At 54.3% G+C, this 24,034-nt stretch overlaps 1 protein-coding gene across 50 annotated transcripts in view; it reads right to left on the bottom strand.

Annotated features, from left to right (window-relative positions):
- Window positions 1-24,034, bottom strand: part of CELF4 (CUGBP Elav-like family member 4) — a 313,128-nt gene that overhangs the window by 207,387 nt on the left and 81,707 nt on the right. The gene's annotated exons all lie outside the window — the stretch shown is intronic.

The raw sequence follows: 24,034 nt of genomic DNA, 5'->3' as shown, positions 1-24,034 counted from the left end.
AATAGCAATTTCCAGTTTCTTCTTACTAAAACCTAGCAGTTCACTTTGTAAATGATATAGGCAGCAGTGAGCAAGGGTGTACAAGGAACTGACCCTGATGTCACCAGCATTTCTTCAGGGATTTTCCTCAGTATTACCACTGCCCAGGACTTGCTACGGCTGAACACAGTGGGTCCAGCTAGAAACCTTAACACCAAGGGTTTCTGTTCTTAGGAAATCTGTGCCACAAAAAGTCAAGTCAGAAGGTGGTCACTCCTTTTACATAAAGTGAAAGTGCAGTCGCTCAGTCGTGTCCGACTCTTTGCGACCCCATGGACTATAGCCTATGAGGTTCCTCCATCCATGGAATTTTCCAGGCAAGAGTACAGGAGTGGGTTGCCATTTCCTTCTCTGGGGGATCTTCCTGACCCAGGGTTCAAAACTGGGTCTCCCGCATTGCAAGCAGACGATTTTACCATCTGAGCCACCAGGGAAGCTCATAAGGAATTTGTGAAATAACTCCTGGATACATTTGAAACAGAACACACTCCTTTCCATAGCCCAGCTATATACATCCATCTCTTAGGCTGTGATGGGTTCCCGACCAGCTCTCAGTTCTGCCCCAGAGACCCTAGGAGGCTGCCACTGAGGACCTCACTGGACCAACGACCCTCAGTGATGAGGTCTGGACCTTCTGATCAGCTCTGCCTCTCTACCTTGGGACGGCCAGAGGTTCCACTCATACAGCGAATCCACAATCCACGGATGGGGCTTAAGCAAACTCTTTGCCTTCCTTAAAGCTCCATTTTTTCTGTCCTTTGTTCTTAGAAGAAAATGAGCTCTAGATACGGTGCACTGTTGGCTTTGTCCACAAGGCCCAAGGCAAGCGCTGCTCAGGAGATAATTCAGAGTGCTAATGGCATACAGATGCATGCTAATTCATGAGCGAACACACAAATTAGGCTGCAATTATCACAGGAACTATTCGCTAATGCTGGTTACCATTCGAACCATTACTCAGCATTGGTTACTGCAGACCGCTGGTCAGTATGGCTCAGCAGGAGGCCTGCCTCTTAGGCAGACTCAGAAACTAATGGAACCTTGAGTCAACGTCAAGTAACAGCCTCTTGCTGCTTCCACATGGGAAGTGGGCCTCCCAAGGCTGACTGTGGGAATGGAACAAGCCTGCTGGAAAGTGACACTCCGATCTCATCGGGGGAAGGAAAAGCCAGCGACAAATACCACATAATACACTGTGGAGTGCTCGTGGAAGGCCAAGGGGTAATGCTGAGGTATGTACGTTTGTGGATAGCTCGTTCCTGGCTGTCTCCTGTGTGCTGGGGGAAGTGTGAGACTCAGAGGATGAGATGTAGGCTGATAAGTGACTTGCGGAACAAGAGCCACCCACAGAAGCAGCCAGTTAACCCCACAGGCGTGGGAGCTGATTCACTGTTGAGTCCTGGACGGATTCACCGGGGTCCCCTGGAGAAGGCGGGGCTTGAGCTTTAGAGTCAAGGATGGGACCGATTTTAGCGGAGGCGGGAGGAAGGCGGTCAGAATGCCTGTCAGGCGTGTGGTTGTACATCATAAAGGCCACTGAGACACAGTGGGAGCCTCTGCTCCGCCAGAGGTTGCCATTACCACCTTGTCTTGAGGGTTCCACCAGAGGAGGCATGTGCGTGCGTGCTAAGTTGCTTCAGTCGTGTCTGACCCTTTGCAGCCCCATGGACCTGCCAGGCTCCTCTGTCCGTGGGATTCTCCAGGCAAGAACACTGGAGTGGGTTGCCATTTCCTTCTCTGGGGGATCTTTCTGACCCAGGGATTGAACCTGCATCTCTTATGTCTCCTGCGTTGGCAGGCAGTTTCTTTACTATTCACACTACCTGGGAAGCCCATAGGAGGCAAATTTTATAGCAAAGGAGTCAGAGCAGTTTAAGAGATTACCTCCTAAGCAACACGGTTGGGCTAGAATTAGCTTTCATGTATGTCTGTTGGTGAAGGCACTCAGGACAAGGCAGGGCTGGGGCAAGTGAGGGGTGGTCTCAGTGGTACTGCTGAAACAGCTCCTGGCATGGCCAAATTCCTTCTACCAGAGAGGGGAGTATGGCCAGTCAGTGGCGGATGCTGGGTCCACAGTGTGTGTGCAACAGAGCAGGAGCCAACAATGAGCTTCACACTGACCACTGAGTGCTGGGTTCTGGGAGCCCCCAGAGCCCAGCAGAAGTGGGAGGGGATCTGGGTGTTGCCCTTGTAGCCATCTGGCCTCCACTGTATCACAAGGGCTCCTCTGGCACTACCTGGTCATCTCAGGAGGGCAAATGAGAGGGGTCCAGTGGCCCCCATGTCCCGCTTCCCTTTGAGCAGGAAGCTGGGGATCCCCCTGCTGACCTCGGTGCCACATCTTTTCTCTCCACCCTCCTTCTTGCTTCCCTGGAGGACTTCCTGTCAGGCTGGCCATCTATGAGCCCTGCGGGCATCCTGACTTCTCTGCCAACCCTCCCACTGTGCATGTGCCCTGAAATCTCCAAGGCGCAGCTGGGTGAGCTCCCGGCCGCCAGAGTCTAGAGCTAAGGCTGCAGCAAGGCGCCACTAGCATCCACTCTTCTCTGCTGAGCTGGGACCTGGGGCACCCGTTTTGCTGAGAGATGGGAGTGTGCTGCAGGGAGATGGAAGAAAAAAAAAAAAAAGCCTGCTTGCATGAATAGATGGCCCGATGTGACTTATCTCAGCCAACTTGGGGCACATGGTGTGGAAGACCCAGGCTAAACCCCACAGTTCTCTGCAGAGCGTTTCAGGGGAGCCCTGCCTGCACTCTGTGGACAGCGGAAAGAAGACCCAGCCCTTGTCTGCAGGGAGCCACTGCTCTAGGAGGCACGATGAATATGTAGAAGTCCCCTAGGACTGTCCTTGATGGTTTTGACAGGAGTTGGGGCATAGTTTGTGGGTGCAAAGTGAAAAATTGGAACCTCTTGTTCCAAAATTACTAAGAATTTAGAACTGGTGACAACAGAGCACAGAACCAAGTGCCGGCCTTCTGAGCATGGGGCACCTACCCACGAAGCTGGCTGGGGAAGAACAGGTCAGAAAAGGAACCATTCTGCTGTGCCCCAGCTCTGCCCACCCCGTTCCCTCCCTGACACTCCAGGACCAAACTGGGACCACTCACTGGGGCTTGGACTTTTCCTTGGAAGGGGCTTCGAAGGACAATGGCCTCTGCTTTTCTCCACCCTCTCCAGACCCACCCAGCGCTCTCGCCCTGAGACCAGGGCAGTCCCAGCTCACACCCTGCTCAGTGCCCAGGCCCCTGAGTGATCCTGCCAACCTAGTGCTTATTTACCTCTGGCCCCCACCCCAATTGAGTGCGAGGCGTCATGGGGTTCCTCCCTCCCTCCCTGCAGGGCCATCAAGTCCCTCAGGAGGGCCCCCCTGGTTGGTGGTAATGGCACCTCCTGTCCCCGCCCCCCCAACATGGACACACCACACCCAGTGCCACCCCAGGCCCCCAGGCCCCTCCTCCTGACCCCAGACTTCAGCTACCCCTCCCTGATAGGCCCCCCAGCCCCGGGGCATATTTACAGAAATGCCACTCAGCAGAACAACCCAAATCGAATGAATGTTCCTGGGAAAGCTGCGAGCTTCCAAATTAGCGGTGCATAATTAGTTTCGTGCAGAACCCTCTCGGAAGTGCTGGGCGCTGGCTGGTGAGACAGACAATTAGTTTCTGAGAGGAGGAAGTGGAGGAGAGCAGGGAAAGACTGAGGGGAGCGGGGTGGGGACGGGGTGTTGGGACAGGGGTGTGCATTGACTGAAAGGCAGATGCATTCAGATAGCCGAGGCTTACAGCCCACCCAGCAAGGCGCAGCCCTGCCCCTCCAGGACGTTCTGGCTTCAGTATACACTCAGGTGGGCCCTTCCAGACCACTGGGAAGACTGCACGGAGACATTCTGGGTCACGTGTGGGCCCTCAGGGGAGACGCCGTGTTTGCCCACGTCTGCCCCGTGACTCAGGACTCTGGCTGGCCCGGGGTTCTGGGTGTGGAGGTATGCCCTGCAGAGCAGCTGGCGGAGACTCAGAGCCCTTGTGCATTCCAGGGCTCCTGGCACTCTGGATCCCAGCGGCCCCATGAGGGGAGGCGTCTCACGGCTGGAGAGCATCCAAGCCCGGCTGCAGCTCTCCGAGGCTGGTAAACAGGGAGCCAGGGTGACAGCGTCATCGCCAGACTCTCAGACCCAGCTTGCTCCTCCCATTCCACATGGGTGACCGGCTGAGAGGAGAACCTTGACCTGCTGTCCTCAGATACACTCGGGCGATAACCACCTGCTTGGCGTGCATACCCAGTGGGTGAACAGGTCCCCAGAGACTCTCTGTGGCCCCTCCCGAGGCCCCCAGGACCCCTCCAGCCACCCTGTCCAGGCCCTGCCAGGCACTCTCCCCTCTCTCTCTGCTCCCATACTTCAGGGGGCTGGCACGTCCCTTGATGCACCAGTAACACCAGACAGCTTCAGTCGCGTCTGACTCTTGGCGACTCCATGGACTGTAGCCCCCCAGGCTCCTCTGCCCAGGGGATTTTCCAGGCAAGAACACTGCAGTGGGTTGCCATTTCCTCCTCCAGGGGAATTTCCTGACCCATGGATTGAACCTGTGTCTCTTAAGTCTCCTGCACTGGCATTGGCAGGCAGGTTCTTTCCCGGTAGCGCCACCCCGACGGGTTCATGACAGTTCCCTATCCCCAGCCATGGCTTGACAGGCTGGACCGGCCCCTCTGCCTCACTCACCCACCCCTTCCCCTCCAGGCCTAACGAGAGTGATGGTGGTGACCTCTTACCCACTCAGTTGTATCCTCTTGATGTTTGGGGGGGAGGGGGCCCCAGCATGATGCTGACGGCGGAGGGGTCAGTTTGGAGGTGAAGTGCGGAAGTCCACTCTCTTCTCTCACCCTCAGGTAACCGAGAGTGGGCTCTGCGTTGGCCCTGGGAAGGATGGCAACCCCAGCCTCGTGTCCTTGGAAGAGGCTCCTCCTCCCATCCCCCAGCCTGACCCACCTATGAGACGTCAGGGAGCCCAGGGCAGGACAATGCGGTCCGGGCGCGGCTGCCTCTCCTGTGGTCCCGGGCAGGTCTCTCCACCTCCACGGGCCTTACCTAGTTTCCCTGCCTATCCGTTGTTGATAACAGTACCTACTCCCCGCCCCCGCCCCCGCTTCCTCAAGGTTTTGTGGGGTCAGTTACAGCAGAATATTACAGGCCTTCGATTGATGCCGCCGTGCTCCCCGCTCCCAGGGGTGATGGCTGAGCCATGTGGATGCTCAAATTCACCACAACCCCGAAGCTGGCTGAGAGCTCTGGAGGGTGGTATCTCTCAGGCTGGGGTTCTGCTGGGTCTCCGGTCCCAACCACAGGGCCTGCCCGAGGAGAGCTCTTTACGTGGAGGCGTGCAGTCTTTATTGCTTATCATATATTATTTATTTAGTCTTAATTTATAATTGCATGATTGCCAGAGGATCTTAGCGCCATAGGGACAGAAATGTGCTGCCCAGTCCTCAATAAAGAATGCTTTTCCTGCCATAAATAAATAGAATAGCCAATCAACTACCCATCAAACTGCCTGGCCCTGGCACAAACAGAGCGCCGCTAATGAGACACAACACGCATTAGCTTAATGCTTTACCAGGGGAAGCAGGGTGGCCTCCGAGTGCCAGCCTGGGCCACAGTGGCGACCAGAATGGGTGGGTCTCCATGTGGGCACTGGGGGCGGGGGCTCCACCTGCGAGCCCCCCAGTGCCAACAAGTCACCCCAAGGAGTTGGGGCTCATCTCAGTGGGGTCACTGCTGTGGGTTCACTGTGACTCAAGTCATCAGGGATTGACCTGTGTGTCCAGTCCTGTACTGGGTACTGTGGGCACCATCTGGGGAGTCTGGTGTTTGTTCCGGGAGATACGATTCATGAGTATGACATGGGTTAGAGCGGAGTGAAATCATGTAGCAAGGGCCAGGGACGTTTCCTGATGTAGGTGGGGGAGGGAGTCTGGGAAGGCTGCATGGAGGAGGAAGGCATGAGCTCCTCCTTCAAAGACAAGCGAGAAAGGAGAGTGAGTGCGTTCAGGTGAGAGTCACAACACGAGCCCAGGTGTGGAGGGAGAGGAGCAGTGAGCTGGCTGCAGAGATGGGTGCCCAGGGGCTGACACCTATGCTGGGACTGGCCAGAGGATGCAAGTGCCAAGGGCTGGGGTGGGAATCCAGGTTGTGTTTGGCAGCATCAGGGACTCATGGAGGGTACTGGAGTTCTGGGGAGATCAGCGTGGCAGAGCTGAAGCCTCTGTGGAGCAGGTTTACCTGAGGTCCTTCCCCCACCCGCTGTCCCCCGCCCAGGCCGCCGGGGACTGGGTTCGTGAGGAAGTGGGGAGGAACAGCTCCCTCTTGCTCTGTCTGCTCTTTATCACTGTCAGCTGCTTAAAGCCAAGCCTGAGCAACCACCTCCCCAGCAGAGCTGAGCTCCCTGAAGATAAGATGAATGTCTGCAGGCCCCAGAGCTGCGATGCTCTAGAGGAAGTGGAAGGGGAGGAAGAAGGAATAAACACCCGTCACATTAATAAGAGTTGGGGAGAAGTGAGGGGCTGAAGCCAGGAGTCTCCAGATGGTGTTTAGTGAAATGACAGTTTGGTGCTTAAGAGGAAAAATGGAACCGTGGGATGCTGGGAGCTTCGGTCTTCGTGGGGTGGGGGTGAGGGGTGGGCATATGAACCCCGTGTGAGACCTGTGCCCACAGGGGCCTGACTGGAGCCTGTTCCAGGTCCCAGCAGTGAGAGAGAAATGCCTCCAGGGTGTCTGGGGAGGGGTCCCTCGCAGCAGCTCTGGTCCTGAGGCTTCAGGGGCATATCCACCCACACTTTCCAACGTCCTCCCAACCTCTGAGAAATTAGCAGGCTAATCCTTGTGCCAATGCTGTGCCCACAGGGATGGGCGGGGTGCAGCCCGTATCCTCCAGGAGCAAGTGGTCCAGGGTGAGGAACTGGCTAAGAGGTCATGTCACAATACGGCATTTGAGGAACGCACAGGAACTTCTGGGAATCCCAGAGAGGGGGCATCTTATCCAGCCTTGTCCAGACTGGGGAAGGCTTCCTGGAGAAGCCGATGGCTGGGCTGAGTCTGGAGTGTTGGCTAGGGCTTGGGTTACAGGAGGATGCCAGGCAAAGGGAAGCAACAGAGCTGAGCATGGGGTGTGATGCTGTGCAAGAAGCAGAGAGTCAGGGCTTCCTGGGTGCTGGGGTGTCCCTGGTGTCAGGGAGGAGCTGTGCAGACGAGCCGGGCTAACAGTCAGGGGTGGCTGGGGGAGGGCCTGTCCTGTTCACTGGGAGTGTGGCTGCAGGATCTACCCAGTCCCCGCTCCCTGGTCTACCCTGAGTGTGCTTCCGTGGGTTAAACAGAATGTGCTTTCAGCATCCATCCTTGAGGGTTCAGGCACTTTCTCTGCTCTCCGCTGAGGGCAGAGGCCTGGAGCCTGGCAGCTATGAGGTGGTACCCAGGGGAGCCGTGGGCCCAAGTGGAGGGAGGCCATTTCTTTCGGCTCCGGCTATCTTAGTGGAGGCTTTATTTGTTAGCCCAGCGGAGCCGCGACACTCTGGGACCCACAGTCCAGCAAAGGCAAGATCTCCTTGTGGCCCAGGCCGGGGATGACATGGCAGGGAGGTTGGTGTTGGGTGAAGGCTGAGGGGCGACAGGCAAGGGTAGGGAGCAGGAGACAAAGGAGGGAGCGAGGCAAGGAGAGTCGAGGAGTCGTCACAGGCTTCGGAATCCATTCTGCGTCGATTTCCCCCCAAGTCACACAGCTGCCAGGGTTCAGACAGATGCTGTGATTAGCATTTTAATGCATTTCAGAGGACCTTGTCCAAACTACTCTGGAAATCAGAAATCAAGAGTTTATCTTCAGCTGTCCCTGTAGAGCAACCTTCCCTTTTAATTCTAAAAGGAGCCAGAGGAGAGCGTGCATGCACATGTGTGTTTGTGCGCCTGGGTGCCAGAGTGTGCACACCTCCCTGGGTATGTTTATGCATACACACACATCTCATATGTGCACGGAGCTTCCTGCACACACACACATGCCAGGCTCCCCGGTGTACGTGTGTGGGCACCTTTGAATGTTGAGTGCGGGTGTGCGTCTGTGCGTGCCCATGGACAGTTCACACGTGCATGCTTATTCTTCATGTGCCTTTGCAAGTGTGATTTCATCCAGGAGCACTCACGTGGAAGCGGGGGTAGCTGGACGTGGGATGAAAACAGGTCAGGGCTGAGTGACTCAGGCTGTCAGGGCGTCTGGGCCTCAGGTCATGGGAAATGCATTTCAGAGGCGGCTACGGTGGCCTGGCTTCATCCCAAACCCGGGTTTCCAGACAACACAGGCTAGCCATATTTTTGAGCTAAGTGGAATTTCTGGAGTTAGAATTCCACTCCCTTTGGACAGTGTTGGCATTGCAGCCCAGCCTCTGAGATGACTCTGGAGCCCCGCACGGGGGCATGGAGCAGCTCCTGGCGGGTCAGGCATGGGTGGGGTTGGGAAGTCAGGAGCCATTGCAGACACATCCTGTGGGGAGGCGGCTGCCCCTCACCTTTAGGCTGGTTGGCACCAGCCAATCAACTGGCTTCAGATGGAAGGGTTTCCATCTCGTTCCTTTGTTACCCTCCCCAACACTCTCCCCTGGGAGGTGTAGCTCTCAGTCCCAAACCCAGATTTCCAGGACTCCCTTCCCAGCCCAAGGACAAGGCAACAGTGCTTTCCTCCACTGAGGAGAGGCACCTATTCACCCGGGAAGATGGTGTCGACTCTTAGGGATCTGGATCTGCAATACCAGTGGCTCCCTTCTCAGGGTCAACTACAACTCCAAGCCTTTAACCCCTGCCACACCAGCTCCCCACGTAGTGTCATTACGGTGGAGTATCAACTTGTAGTCTCACGGACCCCTGAGGTTGCTCTGGACTCCACAGAGTGGATAGCACAGTGATGGGGGTTGGGGGTGCTTCCATTAAAAGGCAGGCAGGGAAAAAACAGACAGTTCCTTGTGAATTTGTTTAATGTAAATACACCCTCTATTTATCTTTGGATGTTAATAAATTCATGCATTATTACAAAATCCCTCATACCAGCAGACCACACTGTGTTAGATCAGCTCGCTTTAAGAGATTTCCTGTTGGCAGAATTCAAAGCCCACACCTGCAGCAGGCCCAGGCACAAGGATTTAACTAAACGCCACAGATAATTAGATCAGTTAACCTCGCAAATTAAAACAAGCACATCGCATTAGCTCAGTTTATCCTAAAAGAAAATATTAAGTTCCCCCAGATAAGAATGGAGGGAGACAGCACGTATTGTCTTTCAGGACCTATGGGCAGGAGGCAGGGGGGCTCAAACAGCGGCCAGACAGAGGGATTGTCTGATGGGTGACTGATCGGGTTCTTGCCTAGTGATCTAACAGCGTTGGAAATGTCTGCGGAACATCCAGGTTGGGTGTGGGCTGGAGCACACAGAACAGCGGCAAAGCTCCACGGGGTCTGAGAGGCGTGAGGGTCATCAGTGGGATCTCGTCTGCTCTGCAGGTCCATAATGCAGAATAATCCCTAGGGACACCCTGGGAATATAGAGAATGGGGTTCACTCCATCAGGGAAGGTCTTCCAGAGAGGCGGTGACCCACCTACTGAAAGTTCCTTCTGTGTGAGAGGCTCGACACTCAAGGAGTTGGTTGAAGTCTTTGTAAAGTTTGAATCCACCAAGTCAGAATGGAAGGGGTAATCTGGACTAGAGGAGAAGTCAGTCTTTGCAAAATCTATAGCATAAAACATTTTAAGCAACAAAGAAAGAGTGTAGACAATACTGCTGTCTGTAGGCATATGTTGTCTACCTAAGAGAACAACAGCATTTACAAGTGGCTCACTGCTCCTACTGTCACACCATGGCTGTGCTAATTACACACACTTTGTATCTGTTCAGTAAAGTAGGCTTGGCAGGACATTAACTTGGAAGCACTATTGGATCATCTACTTAGAAGTCATAAAACTGCACTGAGCAACCCTGTCATATGGATGCTAACAGGAATGAGTGTCCCCCTAGTGCTGCTGAATTGGGCTGGGTTGACCAGATGACCAGATTCATCAATTGTGATGAAGGTTGTGTTGTAAATAAGAAAGGACTTGAATGTGGCATGTGGGCAGAGCCATGGCCACTGTCCACGGACCTTCACAAGCCATGTACCCTCTTTGGGCTACTGTGTTTCCCATTCACAATGGTGGGGAGAGGATGGTGCTAAGGCATTGCCTCTTCTACTTCTCTGAGGGTCTCTGGCCCTCAGGAAGAAAACATAATGGTAGAGAAGCGTCTCATTCATGGATCAAACTCTTCTAGCCTGAGAGGAGGAATGAAGGTCTTCCAACAATGCCAGACAGACAGTGTGGGTGCCTAGGGCTCCCAGAGTTGGACAGGCACTCAGATCATGGCAGGAGCCCTTGTAAAATGTGGATTTGCAGGCCCACCCTGACCTTATGCCTGTGTGTGTGTGTGTGTGTGTGAAAGAGAGAGAGAGAGAGAGAGAAAGAGAGAGAGAGATTGAACCTCTATTCCTTGCACTTGTAACAAACTTGAATGTCTCAGAAACTTCCATGTGCAGCCAGGTGGTTTGGGGACCTCTTCAGCACTCTCCTTCAGATGGGACAAGCCCTTCAAATGGTTGTGTGGGGGAGAAGTCAAGTTCCCCTCACCAGCTTCAGGGTCCAGAGGAAGCCAATTTCCCCTCAACCCCCCTCCAGCAGGCCTTCCCAACCCCAGAGAGTAGCCCCTGCCAACCCAGGCCTGAGGTATGCCAACTGTACCCATTGAGGCTGTCACTCTCTTACTCTGGAAGCTTTGATAGCTCCCAAGTACCCAAAGGGACTGAATTGCTCAGTGGGATGTTCAAGACCTTCCCCACTGGGGTCCCAAGCCTCCTCTAACTCTAGGACCCCTCAACCTCTTTCTGGGAGCTCCAGGAGTGCAGTCTCCCTCCCTCCCTCCTCCTCCACGTGTGCCATCACCTCACTGGAATGCTGTGCCCAGCCCCTCTCCATTCATCCAAATCCTGCCAGTCCTTCCCAGGACAGCGGCCCTGGTGCTCAGGGCAGCAAGGCTCACAGAAGGCACTCTCTAGATACAGCTTTGCAGAGCTCCCTGACTACACAGAGCTCTACGCTTCAGCCCAGGGTCTTACCGCATGGCATATACATCAGTTCCCCTCTGCAGGAGAGGAAGTCCCAGTGCAGAGGAGTCCTTGCCCTCTCTTTTGTGCCCACCCGCCAAGCAGCACCAACACAGGGCCAGGCTCCTGATGGGTGCTCAGGAAACACTTACCAATTGAATGAAAAACCTTCTCTCAGGCTCTGAACAGTCCCAGCTGTTGGATGCCAGCTGTCAGAGCTGCTGGGAGAGGCCAAATGCATATTCATTTCAGATCCCTGGGTCGCCCTGCCTTGAAGGGCCTCCTGGACTATCAGAAACCACGTGGATGCCGGGATCGTGCAAACTCTCAGCACGGACTTTGCTAACATCTCTCGGGGACTGAGGGGCAGGAAAGGGCAGGAACCTCCCTCTCCAAGCACAGCCAGGCCTCAGCCGGGACAGGACCAGGGGTCTAAGGGATGTTCCCACCACTCCCACAACTGGCTTCCTCTCACTGAGGTACGTCGGCCCCCCATGTGGCCAGCCCTGTGTCAGCCATGGGGCTGTGTGCCCTGGGCCAGCTGTCTGCCAGGCCAGGGCAGGAGGGGTAGGGACGGACAGAGGGGGCCATGCCAGGGGACTCCCTCCTGGGCAGGGTGGGGGTGCAGGTGATGGCCACAGCAACGGTGGCAACAGGGAGGAGCCCATTACAGAGTTCCCACACGCACACAGGGTGTTCGTCGCTTTGCTGGCATCACTTCATGTAGCAGTCCCTGGGGAGAGGCGCTGTTGGCAGCCCGGGGTCTAGAGGATGAAACCGAAGCACAGAGGGGTGAAGCGGTTTGTGCAAGGTCACAGAGCTCAGAGTGGTGGAGCTGGGTTGGCTGAATTTGGGGCCTGAACCTGCCCAGAGATGTGGTGGGTCCCGAGTGTCCTCAGAGAAGGGAGAGATTGGGAGGGCTGGGTGGCCCTCCTCTTGGAAGGAGGCTGGCAGTGCGAGTCATGGGTGTAGCTGGGGGTTGAGGACTGGGTTGGCACGGGTGCGCTGCGGGGCCGTTTATGATGGAGACCCAACAGGAGCACAGAAAATCATGGTCTTGGCTCACCTCCCAGAAATGAGTCGTCCAGCATGGGGTTGCCTGCATTGTTCTCCTCCTGAGTCTCCCCAACTTTTCCCCATCTCCACCCCCCATCCCCAGGGACTCAGTCCCAGTTTGAATGCTTCTGTGACAGGAGGCTCACTCCCTTCTGGGACAGCCCGCACCTGGGGAGTAGCGAGGGCTGGGCGGGCCTTTCTGGGGCTGCAGGCTGAGCCCAGATGGAGGGCCTGAGGAGCCGGGGGCCACACAAGCCAGCCGGGGTGTCTCTCACCCCTTCCCTCCCTACTCTCAGCGCAGCTCAGTGGAAGTCAATCACGCGGGCACATCCTTCCTCCTCAGGCAAGCCTGGCACAGACCGCACACGCCTCACTCCACACCCCTGACAACAGGCCAGAAGCACGGCTGCTTCTGTTTCTGAAAAGTCAAGCTGTCACCCTGAAAACTGGCGGGGCTCTTTCAGAAGGTGTGCATCACCCCAGGCCACAAAGTGAGAATGGGGCCCTGACCGTGGGACCCCCGTGACATGGGGACAGCTGGGGGGTGGCACAGTGGCTTCTGACTCTCTAATATTTAAGCCACATACAGGGGTGCAGAAGGATACCAGTCCAAGAGGGATGTAGAAGATAAAAATATGATAGCTAAGGGACTGAAATCTTCATCCCCCATGAAGGATTTCATGGAATTAGAAACCATGTCAGTAGTTGGATGGACGGGCTGAGTCAGCAGTGCTGTGTTGAAGAAGCAGTTCTTAGGACACCCTCTTTCTGAACAACTCTTTCTGAATCGGCCTTCTCACACCAGGATCAGGATTAGGGTCGGGATCTGAGCTGAAGGCAGACACTGCAGCTGTGTGGGGTGGGCTGCTGCTCTGCGCGTTGCCCAGCCTGCCCTTCTGTAACCCCACCCATGTCTAGGAGGCTAATGGGGGGACTCTCTTGGCTCCTACCCATTATCCATCCTCTCTCCCCACTCACTGACAAAAGCGGGTGTGATCATGGCAGATACATGCCTCTTTCTTTGCAAGATATCCCTTTTCTCAGCCTCCTTTGCAGCTAGGGTGGTCACGGACATGTGAGTTCGTCTAGTTGTGTCTGACTCTGCAACCCCATGGACTGTAGCCCGCCAGGCTCCTCTGTCCATGGGCGTCTCCAGGCAAGAATACTGGAGTGGGTTGCCATGCCCTCCTCCAGGGAATCTTCTCAATCCAGAGATCGAACCCATGACTCTTATGTCTCCTGCTTTGGCAGGCAGATTCTTTACCACTAGCACACGTAGTTCTGGCTAACGAGACCCACACAGAATTCTCCTGGGGAGGGGCCTTGGGAAATCTTTTGCATTCCTGATAAAAGGGACAGACACACCTGGACTTACTCTGCTGGACTGTGGGTGTGATGCATGGAGCGGAGGCAGCCATTTTATAACCATGAGCAAAGAGACTGATGCTGACGTTATGCTGCCAAGCCAACATCAGATCCCGACTCCGTGCTAACGCAAAAATCCAAAGCTTCATTTGTTGAAGCCACTGCAGCCAAACACATTTCAACTAACAGGGCAGTCACTGAAATTGAGGTTCAGAGGGGTTAAGTGACTCTCCAAGGGCACACAGTCAGGCTGCAGGCAGAACTGGGGCTGGAATTCGACTCTGTTCCCCATGCAGAATAAGGCTTCTCCAACCCAAAGGCAGGTTTGGTGTGTGGTGACAGCTGTGGGGCCACTGCCCTGCCTCACGTGGCCCCCCAGGGGGTCTAGCAATCACACCAGAGCCTCCTGTGGGAGCAGCCTTGTCCTGACTTTGGGGTGACAGAAACAGAAGAAGGTGACCCCATTCCCACCCTTGTGATGCTCATGTTTTCCACAGGCTTTGCCCCACAGGATGTGGTGGAAGAGGCGTGGGCCCTGGAACCAGACCCCTCCCTGGAGAGTGATCCCCTCCCCCTCAGTTTCCTCATCCATAGAACATTGCTGCCAATGCTTACATGAGAGTGCGCCCATGTGATGCTGTTTTGACAGATAAATGAGAGAAATCTGTGAAGCGTCAGGCCTTCAGGGAGTCCTCAGTGAGTGGTGGTTGTCACCCTGTGGCATTTAATCACTTCCTATTCGTGTTTCTGGGGTCACCATCCAAAAAAACCCACTTGCATTCAAATGCTTTTCTGAAGTCTGCTTCTGGGAATACTTATAGGAAGTGTCTTTGAGAGCCTAAAGTTAGGCCAGTGGTCCCCAGACTTTGCACGCACATGATGCTCCTAGTGATCTTGTTAAAATGCCGCGGGGTGCAGGCTGAGTGACCTGGCTCAGCTGGTCCTGGTGGTGCTGAAGACTCTGCACATCTAATAGGCACCTGGTGATGCTGATGCTCTGGGCCCAGGTCCACCTTTAGCCAGGGCTTAGACCTCCGGCTCTGCTGACCTTGCTCAGACCAAGGGGAGACCGATGTGGGTTAGAGCAGCCTAGGAGAGCTTCCTAGATGAAAGCAGGGCTTGGAGCTAAGTTCAGAGGCCCTGGAGGACTGGGGTGGGTGGGCAGAGGGAGGCAGGGCCTTCCCAGGGAGGAGGGAGGCTGGGGATTGCTAATGCCCAAACCACGCCTGAGTGAGCAGGATGTCCAGAACTCGTTGCCTGAGGCCTGCAGGCTGTGCGGGCTGGACGTTCTGAAGGGCAGTAATGTGAGAAAGGCCTGCTGCCTTTCCCACCACAGGCTCCCAGAACCCCCAGTTCTGGGACGACAATTCAGACCTTCCTGGCTCCCCAAAGTCGGCCCACCTTACTCCCTTTCCGATCTCCTCTCCCTGATGCACACCCGGACTGGTCTCCCTGTCCACGGGGTCCTTCTCAGTCATTCCAGTCACAGTCCTTCCCTCTTCTGAGATGAGTGAAGCTTAGAATCCAAATCACACTGTTGACCATTCCGTATTTTTATTGTCCTGTAACTATCTCATGAATGAGTTAGGAGCCGCTGGATGTTACTGTGCCAGAGGACCCTGGTCAAACACACTCAACACCACTGTTCTGTCCTTCACGGCGATCCCTGGATTTATAGCACTCCGCAGCATATGAAGGGCTGACATACAAGATTTTCACTAAAGAACTAGGAAACAGGCCCAGGAAGGTCATGAGGCTCATCCCAAGTCATCCAGCAGTTTGCTGTTGTTCCCACAAGCTGTAAGTGCTCTGGAAGGTGGAGCAGAGTGTTCTACTGGGTGCAGAGTGGACATCACAGTCTCCCAAGTTGCTTTGTGTCCACCCAGCCAACGGAGCAGGAGCCCACCTGCATGGCGCCCCCTGGTGGTCCAATTGAGAACATACCACAAATGCCTTGGCTCAGAACACACACTAGGGCCGCAGTTAACTGGGGCCCTGAACTCCAGCCCTTTTCTGTTTTCAGGAAGATCTGAAGAACAAATAACCATAATGTCTTCTGCCATCATCACCCAGGCTTGCCCATCTTTGACGGGACTTGGCAGCCCACCGTTTTGGCCACAATGCAGGCCCATAAAGCAGACGCCTGGCTCTTTATACTCGCCCACGCATGCACTCTCTAGGAGAAACCCTGCCAGTCCTAAAACACATCCATTCCTGCAGCAGGAGTTCACACAGCTAACCTGCTTCTCTGCCTCGTGCTTTGGTGAAAGGTCAGCAAGGCTGTTTAACAGCCTCACGTGGTCTCACCTAGGCACTCCACTGATACCCCCTCCCCCTCCCCCTGCAGCTGACACACGTGTGTGGGGAAACCCCTTCACTTCGGTCAGTCCTGGCCGCCCAGACACACGCGTGCCAGCTGCCACTGGCCAGGCCAAAGAGCCTTCTACACAGGGTTTCCTCCAGGCACCCGAGACCACAGAGAGAGAAACTCCTGTCTTATCAAGTGTAACCCCGCAGGCTGAGCTAAGCTGAAAACTTTCCAGGGGGCCACGGGGCAAGGGGTGATGTAGATGGAAGAGGAGCCCTGAGAATGGATCTGCTGGAATGCTTCTTGGTGTTGCCAAGGCCTGCGAGGTCCAGGGTAGACAGAGAAGCTGTGCCCTGCCCCTGCCCACGCCCACGCCCAGCTCTGAATCAGCTCTGGGCAAGAGAGCAGGTACAGAAAGCACTGGGGGGCGGGACTCCAAGCACTGAAAGGCAGAGCTAACACTGGTGTGTGTCCGTCGCTCAGTTGTGTCTGACTCTGCGACCCCACGGCCTGTAGCCCGCCAGGCTCCTCTGTCCATGGGATTCTCTAGGCAAGAACGCTGGAGTGGGTGGCCATGCCCTCCTTCAGGGGATCTTCCCGACCCAGGGATCGGACAACGGAGCAGCCTGGAAGCAAAGGGCTGTGCAGGAAGAGGAGGCTGAAAGGAAGTGAGGTGCTTGGCTGAGAGCTGTGTGGACCTCTGGCTGGTGAGGGAGCCTGTGCTCAGCTGGGCCCCTGGGTAACCGCAGCCCAAGGGGTTTCCAGGCAAGCGTTGGTCTTTATGTCACCTTGACAGCTGGGCCAGTCTAGGAAGCACATCAGAGGGGGAGGAGCCTGGAACTGGGAGGCCACCGCGGTGGGAGGGGGTGGGCTCCTCCAGGACACTGGTTTGTCCTAAGGTCTCTTGCAGCTAAACTCCTGGGCACTTCCCATCACTACCATTTTTTGCTACCTAAAGCCATTTTCTGGATTACGAGCAGTCTTCACACGTGCCTCCCAAACCTTCAGCTGTGTCTCACTCATTTGATGCCTGCCTCCCTCAAAAGAAAGGGGCACAAGCAGGTAACTTGTACACACTGATGCCGATGACTGGGCTGATGGGGGTCATGGTCCAAACGATACCTGGACAAGTGCTGAAGAAAGCTGAGAAATTTCTGCCTGGTTTCCTTAGGAAGAAAGCTGAGCAGAGGGCATGGGGGAGGCGTGGGGCCCAGGGTCAGGGATGGACACGGAGGCGGGTGCGCAGCCCTTCCCTGAAGCTGTCCTGGAGCTGGCCCTCCTCGGGGGCGGGCGGTCTGGCCGCTCTGCCTCAGGGAGACACCGAGCTGACCCTCGCTTTATTACATTTGTCACAGATGGAATCGGGCTGTGGAGGCCAGGAGACACCTTCCTCCCCCTCGGCCTCCTCTCCCCTTCCTGTTGGCTTCAGCAAGGTGAACAATGCCGAGTCTATTAGTCTCAGAATTGTAGAAAATGTCAGAGGCTCCAGAGGCCCCTCTGGACCACCACCCCCTTCCACAGTCCAGAAGGTGGAAGCTCAGAGTGGCTCCAAGCTGAGCGTTTTGCCCCAAAGTACCTGGTTTGTTTGCGGCAGGTGGGACCTGGCACCCAGGTTCCCGGACCCTGGCCCAGGCTCTGACCATCACCTCACGTGGCCTCTTGTTTATCCCTTCAACTTAGAGACGGTGGCTGTGGACACCAGGCTCTCTGGGTCCTTCAGACAAATCCGTGAGAGAGTCTTGCTGAGGACAGGCCATGGCTAGGCCTGGGTTCTGTTGTGGGGGCAGCAGGGCGGTTGTGAGAGTCACTCACCTGAAAACTGGGGACACCCCCCACACCCAGGCGAGTGAAGAGAAGAGCGCACTTGGACACAGAGCACAGCCCTGGCGGGAGGAGGGCTTTGCGACCTGGGAGGAGCGGAGGAGAGGGGAGGGGAGACTCTGCACGGAAGCTGAGGGAGATGGGACCCAGGACCCCGGCCTGAAGAGGACAGGCAAGCTGGGCGTGCTGCGGGTGCAGATGCTCCGGATTTCAGGCATTTCTGCCTTCTCTCCCGGAAGCCCGTGCTCCCTCCTGCTGGGAGAGCCTGGGGAGAAGACCCTGTGTGCTCAGCTCTGCCCCAGCCTGCGGTGTGGTCTGTGGGCAGGGGAGGGGTGGCTTGGCTGGAGACGTGCCTGCCAGATCTGCTTCCGGTCAGGATGGGGACTCTTCCAAAGGTGGGTGCTGGAGACCCCCCCAACATGGGTGGGTCAGGGAGGCCTGGATTCTGGCCCCAGCTCTGTCACGAGTGAACTGCAACTCATCTCACTCGGATCTCAGATTCCGTGTGGGTAAAATGAGAAAACTGAGCAAGCCATTGGTGCTGAAGCTGGACAGCCTGCAGAGAGGAGTGTGCAAACGGCTGCTCAGAAACTGCCTCTCAGCCTGGAGGGGAGCCTTCGTCCTCTTCTGCTGCCCATTGTCCACTCTGTGCTTATGCCATGTGAGCTTGTGCCCCTTGACGAACCCTCCCACCTCTAACACTCTGAGGACCCTGGGGCTTGTCCCCCAGGTGACTGAGAAGCAGGGAGTAAGAGAGACAGAAGCTCCCCGCTAGGGCCTCACTGTGCCTTTTCCATCTGCGCTCAGTCCCAGCACAGGGCCCTCGGCACCACTGACATTCTGGGGTCAGATGCTGTCTTGTTGTGGGGCTCTCCTGTGCATTGTAAGATGTTTAGCAGCATCCTGACCTCTGCTTATCAGATACCTCCAGCATCTCCAGACAATGTCCGTAGGTCCTGTTGGGGGCAAATGTGTTCCCTGTTAAGACCCACTGCCCTAAAAGGACAGATGAAGTGTTTTCTGTAGAGAATATGGGGAAAGAGAGAAGATATGTCATTCATTTCCCCAAGAGAGAAAAAGAAAAGAGCATGAGGCCAGTGGGGAGAAGCAGAGGAAGGGCTAGTGGGATCCTCTCTACCCCACCCCACCCAGTGACTTAAACACTGTTGAAGACCTTTCTCTCTCTGCCGTGGAAGGGCCACAGGGATGCCCTTTTTCAGTGTTACAGGTTGAATTGTGTCCTCCCCTCCCCACAAAAGGTGCTGAAGACCAAACCCCTGGTACCTATGAATGTGGCCTTATATGAAACAGGGTCTTTGCAGATGTAATCAAGCTGGGAGGAGGGCATCAGGTTGGGCCCCAACCCACACAACTGGTGTCTTTATCAGAAGGGGGAATTCGGACACAGAAACAGACACACACACCAGGAAGTTCACGTGATGGCATAAAAACACCATCTCCCAGCCCAGGAGTGCCCGAGGCTACTGCACGTGATGGCATAAGAACGCCCTCTCCCAGCCCAGGAGCGCCCGAGGCTACTGGAAGTGAGGAAGGAGGCACAAACAGGTCCTCCTCCCAGCGCTCAGAAGGAGCCAGCCCTGCCAACACCTTGATCTTGGTCTTCTAGCGCCAGAACTGTGAGACAATACCTCTCTGTCATTTTAAGTCACCTGGGCTGTGGGACTTTGTTACAACGGCCCCCCAAACCAGGAGCAAGAAGGACCACTGGACCAGGGAGGTGGAGAGATGCAGGGACCTGGCTTTGTGACCCCATCATCTAAATCAGAGACAAATGCTCCTGGGACCCAAACTCACCATATAGAGCCTGAGCCTACAGGACAGACAAGTGGAAACACATCACATCTCTAAAATGAAACGCTTTGCGCCAATCACTAGAAGTTGTAACACTGCCCCGAACATGCTACCTACATCCATCATAAATTCATCTTTAGTTTCTGTTATCATATCACTGTCTCTGGGGACCCCTGTCTTGTCATCATTTGCCCTTTATAATTTATTCATCTTGTTCTTGCCTGCATCCTTTCTACTTATCATTCATCTTTACAGTTATACATAAAATTAGACAGATCCTTCCCAGGTGGGGCTGTCAGGAGGGAGATGGGCCTCACCAGGGAAGTCCCAGGTGAGCTGGTGGAGGTCCCATCAGAGTGGCCCTCTGGGTGTCGAGGCAGAGGTGAGTGGGGAGAAGGAGTCAGAGTGACGGTGTGCGGGAGAGGCCAGTGAGGAGGATAAAGGGGAAAGGATGGGAAGTGAGAGGGAAGAAGAGGAGGAAGGTGACCAGAAGGGACAGAAAAGAGGAGGAAACAGGCACAAAGAGAAATATGATGATGGGACTCAAGGAAACAAACACAGGAGGAAGGGGGAGCAAGGAGCACACCCTGAGTCAGCGGCTCTAGAAATCCAGTGGAGCCTTTCCCTTTTTTAATTTTCTGCTTTAACATCGCTCCTGGTAAACTCAAAGAAGGTCACACTGAATGTCCATGGAAATGACAGGTCCTGAGCAGTGGGGACCCGAATGGGGAGGTGTGATGGCAGCAATGGTACTTGTCGACCAGGCTGAACTGGGGCCGGGGTGCGGGTAGGGGACGGCCATGGAGGAGTGTGCGGGCTTGCTTTGTATTCTCAGGTTGCCGGAGTCAGGGCACAAAAGCCAATCTTTAACTAGTGAATTGGAACTTTAATGTTTACCAAGCAGATACAGCTCCCACTCGCCCCTGCCCCCTCTTCTCCCTGTTCCAGGCTCCTGCTAACTGGACCACCTCTTCCCCCCTTTAGCATCCCTGGCGAGGAACCTGGTCTGCTGCTAGCGGAGCAAAGAGCTGGTCACTGCTGCCCACGGAGCCTGGTTCCCTGATCACAGGCTCTTCCCAGAGGGCCTGCAATCCTACCTTTGGAAACATATGGACTCTTCCTGGGAGACAATTCCCAGCGAAGTCCCAAAGGCAGGGGGAGCTGGAATTGAGCAGCAGGGGCCTATTTTAAGGAACAGAATTCTTCTGAGAGGCCTCCTGTGCCTACTCAGGCCCCAGGGAGCTCTCCAAGTGGACCTCTCCTGCCCAGCTCATGGCTCCTGGCCTGTTGTGGGCGCCTCATCTTCTAGGCTGATTCTCAGACCACTGCTCTCATCTGACACTCCCACCTTCCTTCCAACTTTCTAGTCCCACCCTGCCCAGATCCTGAACACACTTTTGAGCAACTCCTGATAACTTCCCTGGTGGTTCGGATGGTAAAAAATCTGCCTGCAGTGCAGGAGACCTGGCTCGGGAAGATCCCCTGGAGATGGGAATGGCTACCCACTCCAGTATTCTGGCTTGGAGAATTCCATGGACAGAGGAGCCTGGTGGGGTATAGTCCACGGGGTTGCAGAGAATCAGACATGACTGAGTGAATAACACTGACCGCATAGTTTTCCAGGTCCCTCTAAAGCAACTGGTGGCCCTAGAAAGGAGAGGTAGATATCCTGGGTTTTGGTAGCAGACCTGGTGATGGTACTTCCTTGGCTGTTTATTGACAGTGTAACCTTGGGCAAACTGCTTAATCTCTCCAGTCCGGGGTCCCCTCATGTATGGGGGATACTCATGACATCTTCCCCACAGGGTGGCTGTGAAGATAAAATGGGGTAATGGAGGTAACCTGCTTGCATCACGCCTGTCAGATAGTAAGTGCTTAATAAGTATTAACTGTTATCATTGAGCTATTTTCTACTCTACCCACTTTATGATAGCGCTGTCTTGTATCACTGATGTATGTGTGACTTCTGTCTCCAACTTGATGGACAGCTCCAAGAGAGATGGGAATGCAATTTTCTTATCTCCGTGTCTGCCTGGATGCCTGGCACAGTGCTCGGCACACACAAAGGAAATTCTTGTTGATAGGTTGAGAAGCCATGTTGATGGTTACCCTATAAATGACGAACATACACTGGGGATGGAAGAAGGTAGGCTGAAGAGGGCAAGGGGTCAGGAGAGAGAATGAAGTTGAGAGTGTGAGGGAGAGATGGAGAGTTTCAGAAAAGCGGAATCACTTCCTGGATGCTGGCAGAAGACCCTGCTCAAAGGGACCCTGATGAGGCTTTGTGGCTCAGTAATCTCATTTTACTGAAGGCATGCCAAATTAAGAAACAATAATCCATTTGTAACACTGGTCCAGGGCTGACTCCGTCAGCCACCCCAGAGGCCTTGGGTAGGCTGGTTCCCAGGGATACTGACCTCTGACTTGTACAAACACCCACTGTGACGTGGTTTCTGAGCTTCCACTGATCCTAACAGAAATGTCAGCTCCTCTTCCCAGTCCCCACATGAGGACATGTGGGAAGGGTGTCTCTAGTTCTGTCTCTGTGGTTTGGTTATTGTTTTTGGTGGTGGAGGTGTATGTGTGTGTGCCCACAGATGACAACCAAGGCAGTGTTCCCTGCTGTCAACGGGATACTAGCCCTGCAACTTGCTGGGACACAGAATGGGCTCCCATCTCCTCCCCTCTGCCTCTCTCCTGTGAGAAAGTGGAGGACTGATTTTAATTGATTGATTTTAATGGATTTTGAAGTCTGGAAAAGTGCCTAAATTGCTGAGGTTACTGGTTTCCAGGTTCTTTTTTTTTTTTTTCAATTTTTTTTCTCCTTCATCAGACAAGGAGTGCACTCACCAGGGCACCTCGGGTGGTGACCCCAGACAAGAAGAGGCCTCTCTCTGCTGCCTAACCAAGCAGCCAGTCAGCCTGCCTCAGCTGGTGGCAACACCCATTATATGGTCGGGTGGGAGCACTTTGCTTGGTCCTGTCCCAGCATTTGCCAGCGGCTCACTTTCTCTGATCTCAATAATGACACCAAGTCCTGCTTTCTGGAATCCAAATGACTCCGCTTTAAAATCTGGTCACTTTATTTTTCATTAATCTCCATGTGAGTTTGTGCACGGACAATGTGCCCTGGGAAGTTTGAGCTGAAATCCTGCCTTTTCTTCCCATCCCTCCCGCTGTGGGCTGTGCCTGCCCTGAGAATTGTGATGGAGTCTTTGAGGCCTCGTGTCTCCCAGTCTCCCCGTGAGGCTTCTGAAGAAAGGACAGCCTTCCAGGCACCGCCAGGAGACTCGGCTATGTTTTAGTTCCATTGTTGGCCTCTCTCCTCTCCCCTCCCACCTCCCAACATACATTCACTTTTTTTTTTTTTTTTCTTTCTTCCAAACTTGCCCAACTTGTCTTTGTGGTTTCAGAAAAATGCCACTGGATCTCCCAGTATGAAGGATTAGCACAGATTATGGGGAACAGTGTTAATTATCGGTGGAAGGGGGGGCAGGTGCGTTGCTCCAATGTGCTGCTGATTTCCCCTGGGCCTTTCTGTCTGGTAATAAGCCTTCTTTAATCTGGCAGGCCCCTTGGTGAAATCAGCACCACGGACAGTGGTATTGATTGCTTCTGAGAAACCATCACAGCTGCTCAACCAAATTACCTTTGATATGTGACCTTTAATGTAATTACTGCAACATCAAAGTATTTCTATAAATTATTAAAGAACTAATACACTCCATCATTTAGCTATTCTATTATATGTAAAATAAACAACCACAAGTTAATGTTAGATCCTGAACAATCCACACTTGCTGCTGAAATTCTCCCAGTTCTCCCCCTTCAAAACCCCAAGCCTCCCCCTCCCAGCTTCTCTTTCTGTTTCCCCATCTAATTCCAGGCTTTTAGCCATCATGAAACTCCCCAGCAATCTCTCTCAAGCTGATGAAGGGCCTCCCATAACAATGTGGTATTTTCTATTCCATTTGGGTGGCTCTAAAATATCTATCACAATCTCCCCCAAAACAAAGTACCATAAACACTTTATTAATCAGCACAAGCCTTTCTCAGAAGCCTTTGATTATCTTACAATATGGCTTTATGCCTCACACATAACATGGGGCGATGCGGAGCATATTTCTGCCATCTTACAGAGGGCACCCAGAAAGTAATTACTATAATATATGTGCATGTAGCCGCGCCACTAAAAAACCAACTGGGGAACGACCACCGTGCCAGAGCGGGGCTCCACACAAAAACCTGAACGGTGCACGATTTCCATACATTTGCATCCGCGGGTGTGTTATTAAGATGACTCAGCCCCGTGCTTTGCAATCACAAATAACAAACACAGTACAAAGGCTGTCTTAATGGAAGGAAGGCCCTCCCCACCCCTAAACGGGTAAAGAAGGCTCTCTGATGCAAAGGAAGCCAGCCCCCGACCTGGGTTGGGCTTTCTCTCTGTCTACCTGGTTAACCTTTCCCGCTGCG

Source organism: Bos indicus x Bos taurus, chromosome 24 (genome assembly GCF_003369695.1).
Source record: "Bos indicus x Bos taurus breed Angus x Brahman F1 hybrid chromosome 24, Bos_hybrid_MaternalHap_v2.0, whole genome shotgun sequence".
In the NCBI taxonomy this organism is placed as follows: Eukaryota; Metazoa; Chordata; class Mammalia; order Artiodactyla; family Bovidae; genus Bos; species Bos indicus x Bos taurus.
The sequence above is the reverse complement of the archived record's forward strand: the minus strand, read 5'-3'. Positions and strand labels throughout refer to the sequence as shown.